At 38.8% G+C, this 6,000-nt stretch overlaps 1 pseudogene; it reads right to left on the bottom strand.

The window, feature by feature from the left end:
• Positions 1 to 2,215: 2,215 nt before the first annotated feature.
• The window catches only part of LOC123996858, a 151,321-nt pseudogene continuing 147,536 nt past the window's right edge, over positions 2,216 to 6,000 (bottom strand).

Genomic DNA, 6,000 nt, shown 5'->3' on the forward strand with positions numbered 1-6,000 from the left:
TTCTCTTTGATTATAATCACAGCCGTATATATCCCCCCCCCATGCAGACACATCAATGGCTCTGAACGAACTTGTACTGTTTGAAAATGTGAAGAAAATGTAAAAAAAGAAAAGAAAAGTGAATGACATTTTATTTTGTGTACCCCCGATGGCATTGCGCATACCCCTGGGGGTACACCTACCCCAGTTTGGGAATAGCTGTTGTAGACAAACAGACACAGAGAAAAGGGACACCACTTGGGGAGTCTGTCAGCATTCCAAAGTAGAGAACAGGGGTAGTGAATTCCAAAGACGCAGCCATTTAAGAGATGGAGACATAAAGATTGAAATGGACATGTAAAAACATAATACATGTTATATTTCCATAATGATATGGCTATTTAGAGAAACACATGTCATACTGTAGGATAATATTCATACAATAATACATGTTATATTTCCATAATGATATGGCTATTTAGAGAAACACATGTCATACTGTAGGATAATATTCATACAATAATACATGTTATATTTCCATAATGATATGGCTATTTAGAGAAACACATGTCATACTGTAGGATAATATTCATACAATAATACATGTTATATTTCCATAATGATATGGCTATTTAGAGAAACACATGTCATACTGTAGGATAATATTCATACAATAATACATGTTATATTTCCATAATGATATGGCTATTTAGAGAAACACATGTCATACTGTAGGATAATATTCATACAATAATACATGTTATATTTCCATAATGATATGGCTATTTAGAGAAACACATGTCATACTGTAGGATAATATTCATACAATAATACATGTTATATTTCCATAATGATATGGCTATTTAGAGAAACACATGTCATACTGTAGGATAATATTCATACAATAATACATGTTATATTTCCATAATGATATGGCTATTTAGAGAAACACATGTCATACTGTAGGATAATATTCATACAATAATACAAGTTATATTTCCATAATGATATGGCTATTTAGAGAAACACATGTCATACTGTAGGATAATATTCATACAATAATACATGTTATATTTCCATAATGATATGGCTATTTAGAGAAACACATGTCATACTGTAGGATAATATTCATACAATAATACATGTTATATTTCCATAATGATATGGCTATTTAGAGAAACACATGTCATACTGTAGGATAATATTCATACAATAATACATGTTATATTTCCATAATGATATGGCTATTTAGAGAAACACATGTCATACTGTAGGATAATATTCATACAATAATACATGTTATATTTCCATAATGATATGGCTATTTAGAGAAACACATGTCATACTGTAGGATATTATTCATACAATTGGTCTACTAAATCATAATTAAAGCCATCCTTTCTTGATAGATGTGTGTCAGGCAGGTGAGAGAAGGGGCACACACACACACACACACACAGATCACCCAGACCCAGCTGGCATTGGGATGTGTTTAATAGTAACAGTAATACATGGTGGAGACGTAAATCAACAGAAAATAAATAAGTATTCTAAAAATCCACAGTAGAATGCTATCGTATTCATCAAGATAAAAATAATGTGTCAATTTACATTAAGAAAACGTTATCTGCGGTAAGCATAAAATATGTCTAGAAATATTATGTAATCAAACAGCATGTTTCCCTTTTACTCCACTTCCTCATTTTCTTCTTCTTTGTCTTTTTCTATTGTCCAAACAGTTATTCAAGTTGTCAGTCCAGATGAGTCTAATTACGCATAGACTTTGGCCATAAAATAGGGAGTCATTGGCATCAGAGTTGATGTAGTACTAGCAGTAGCACAGACAGACAGGTTAGGGGTCGATGACAGCCAGCTGAGTGTCTGGTGTGGTTGTGATGATGGGTAAGGGTCCTATCACTCAGACTGAGGGATGATATGAAGCATGGAGGTGGTGAAAGTATGACTAAGAGGTTACAGGGTACATCAATGGGAACGTGTTATTGGCACATGGATTTGATAAAACATGGATATTGATAAACATGGATTTTGATAAACATGGATTCTGATAAAAACAATATTGATAAACATGGATTTTGATAAACATGGATGTTGATTAAAAACAGATATTGATAAACATGGATTCTGCTAAAACAGATATTGATAAACATGGATGTTGATTTTAAAAAACAAATATTGATAAACATGGATGTTGATTAAAAAAACAGATATTGATAAACATGGATGTGGATTTTAAAAAACAAATATTGATAAACATGGATGTTGATTAAAAAAACAGATATTGATAAACATGGATGTTGACCAACATGGATTTTTTTATAAACATGGATGTTGATAAACAAGGATTTTGATAAAACATATATTGATAAACATGGATTTTGATAAACATGGATGTTGATAAAACAGATTGATAACATGGATTTTGATAAAACAGATATTGATAAGCATTGATGTTGATAAAACAGATGTTGATAAACATGGAGTTTGATATAACAGATATTGATAAACATGGAGTTTGATTGAACAGATATTGATAAACATGGAGTTTGATTGAACAGATATTGATAAACATGGGTGTTGATATAACAGATATTGATAAACATGGATGTTGATAGAACAGATATTGATAAACATGGGTGTTGATATAACAGATATTGATAAACATGGAGTTTGATTGAACAGATATTGATAAACATGGGTGTTGATAAACATGGAGTTTGACAGAACAGATATGGATAAACATGGATGTTGATAGAACAGATATTGATACACATGGGTGTTGATAAACATGGATGTTGATAGAACAGATATTGATAAACATGGAGTTTGACAGAACAAATATTGATAAACATGGATGTTGATAATAAAGGGCTGCAGTATAGTATAGAACACTAGAGGAGCTGCATGTCATTCTTGGATGAGGAGGGCGTGGCATGATTCCTGTGTTAAGGATAGATACTTATAGGATCATAGACAGAACAGAGGTTGAGAGAGCTACAGAAACCTAGACAGACAGACATGTTGGTATTGCTTGATACCTTCTGGTTGCATAACTGAAGCCTGCCTATTTTATGGCACAGAAGTCTGTGGACAGAATGATCATTGTTATTATCATTTACAAAATTAGTTTGGCAAATCGACAATCAGCTCTGAATGTCTTGTGACTGTATAACTCCAGGAGAGCTGACTCCAGCGGCTTGATTGACTTAGAAAATAAACATTTCCGTTTGTCTGTTTTAATCCATATTGTACAAAAGCTATTATAGAGAATGAGCAATTCATTCACAGAATCAGTTAGTTTGGCAACATACATCCGAAGTCCGGCACTATCCGATTTGGCAATGTTCGTTCATGCCAGGCGATGCCTGTTAGGTTGGCAACATCCATGCCCCAGTGTCCATTCACTTTGAAGCCTTCCCATTCCCTCTGAGAAGAGACATTTGGAAAAACAGTGTGTGTGTGAGCAGCTCCCAGAGAGTCTGTTCCTGCATAGTGATCCAGCAGACACTCACAAAAAGGCGAAACACCCAAACAGCCAATCAGATGCCAAGATTCCAATAAACTGGCCAATCAGAAATAAGGATCTCAGCATACCAGTCCATACCAGGATCCACGTGCTACAGACACTAATTGTGTCCATGTCTGATACCGCTGTCTGTGTGTTGGGAAAGGAGAAAACGCTTGGCCCAGTCACCCTTTGGCAGCATAGCATCTAGCAATGTTTGACGGAGAGAAAGAGAGAGAGAGAATGAAAGGCGAGTAGATGGGGTAGATGGAGTGTTCCATCCTTTGTAAGAGGGGATGCCAGGCTGCTGCTGGAGATGAGTGACACACACACACACACACACACACACACACACACACACACACACACACACACACACACACACACACACACACACACACACACACACACACACACACACACACACACACACACACACACACACACACACACACACACACGGCCCCTAACCCCCAGGCTCTCACCTAAAGGAATTAGGCTTCTATGGGTTTCTATTGGCAGTTTTGGTGCCAAGATGTCTGGAAGATGCTTTGGGGGTTGTGAACCCCACCTTGAAAATAATGATACGGAAACTTAGTTTGTTTTATCTCATGTTGAATTAGACTGTGAAAAGAGAGACAGATACAGATGTAGGATCTTAATTTGAGTCAGTTTGCTGCAGCAACAGGACATGTGATTTATTATGTGGATTATAATTAATGACATTTTTGTAGGTGTTGATACATTTTTCGTGAGTGAAAAATCAAGTCAAAATTCAAAGTGGAAATCACAAACTTCAGAAACCTTTTTAAACCTCAAATACACTACAACCTCAACTACACTCCTGCTCTTGCAGGAAAGTTATCCTGCAACAGTGTGATCCTACATCTGTAGAGTGGGCTCAATGATAACCTTTGATTTGAAATTAAATTAATATCCTTTAGTCTTTTTCAGGTATGAGGTACCTGTTTTCAACCCATCTCTCCCCCGTCCCCTCTTTTCTCTGTCTGATAGGAAGAAGACTTTCTGGACTTCAAGTCCTTGAGGGCAAAGTTCCAGGATGAGGAAGTGTTGCTGCTGAAGCAGCCCGGGACCAAATCTGCTCTCCCTGAGAAACCTAAAGTCCTGCCTCCTCCTCACAGCCCTACAAACTGCCTTCCTTCCCTCAGCTCCACATCACACACACCCTCCAACTCGCACTCCCTACCGCACAGTACTCGACCTTCCCTCCTCTCCTCCCTTCAGGGGCCGGGTGGCATCGCATCCAGAGTCATCGTCAAGGAGGAGAAGAAGGTGAAGGGCAAAGACAAGGATGAGGGGAAGGTGAAATTACTAGGTAAAAAGAAGGCAGAGGTGAAGGCTGATAAAGAGAACGCACACACACATGGGGTTGGTTGGTCAGCATTGGTAGGTCAGTCCAGTTTTCAGTCTCTTTATTTCCTCCCTTTGTTGATATGGGCATAGAGAGGATCCTTCCCCTGCAGACAGAGATCCTTCCCCTAGGCAGACAGAGAGGAGACACAGTTAGCATGTTAGTATTAGCATGACCCACTGGGACTGAACACAGGTCAGCTAGTCCCTAGACTCACAGACCCTTTCTCCAGCTGCACTACATGCAGTTCCTGTTGTCAACACCAGATGGCAGTAGCACCCTGCTGCAGACAGAGAGACCAGCCATAGTGCAGAGGCTGAGGGTATTGTTGCATAGAGAGTGTGTAGCCCAATCTCAAATGGACCCCTAAACCCTACGCACTACGCACTTGTGGAGAGGATTTGACATGTGTAGTAGCTTCAACTTGCCTTCTAATAGGCTTGGTGGAAGTTTCACCATATTGCTTAGACCAATAAAATCCTCTCAGATCTTCACAAGTGTGTAGGGTTTGTGTGTGTTCTCTCTCTCCCACCCACCTCAGCCTGTCAGATCCTAACTTTGAACAATGGATCTATCACTGTCGGAGTGTGTGTTTGCACGTGCATGTGTGTGTCTGACACACTACCGTCTGCCTTCCTCCTACAGCAGCGTGTGAGTATGTGTGGAAACATATCACAGCAGGTTTGATGGAGATGTCCACAGACTACAACAGTCAGAACAGGCCTGTGTTATTACCATACACATTGTTACACTGCAATCAGCCTGTCAGCAGGGAGTTACATAGGTTCACTCTGACACGTGATTGGCTGATTGGTCCAGCACTTCCATATCTGACTCCTAAGTGGAATGACCATATTTGAGAATTCTATTGTATGCAGATGGAACCTTTGAGTGTGTGAGTCAAATACATGTACATTTGTGTGTATGTCAGTATGTGGCCGAGTGACAAGACCACAAACATACCTCTGGTCTCTCTCCTTCTACTCCCCAACCCTGGCTCCTCAGTGATTGGGTTTAGGGTTCTTCCTCGATATAAACTAATGCTAATTCATATCACCCAGTTGTTAGTGGTGGCAGCCCAGTATTACTGATAAAACCACTGACACCACCTATCATTACACCCACA

The sequence above is a fragment of the Oncorhynchus gorbuscha genome, linkage group LG15 (assembly GCF_021184085.1).
Source record: "Oncorhynchus gorbuscha isolate QuinsamMale2020 ecotype Even-year linkage group LG15, OgorEven_v1.0, whole genome shotgun sequence".
Classification (NCBI taxonomy): domain Eukaryota; kingdom Metazoa; phylum Chordata; class Actinopteri; order Salmoniformes; family Salmonidae; genus Oncorhynchus; species Oncorhynchus gorbuscha.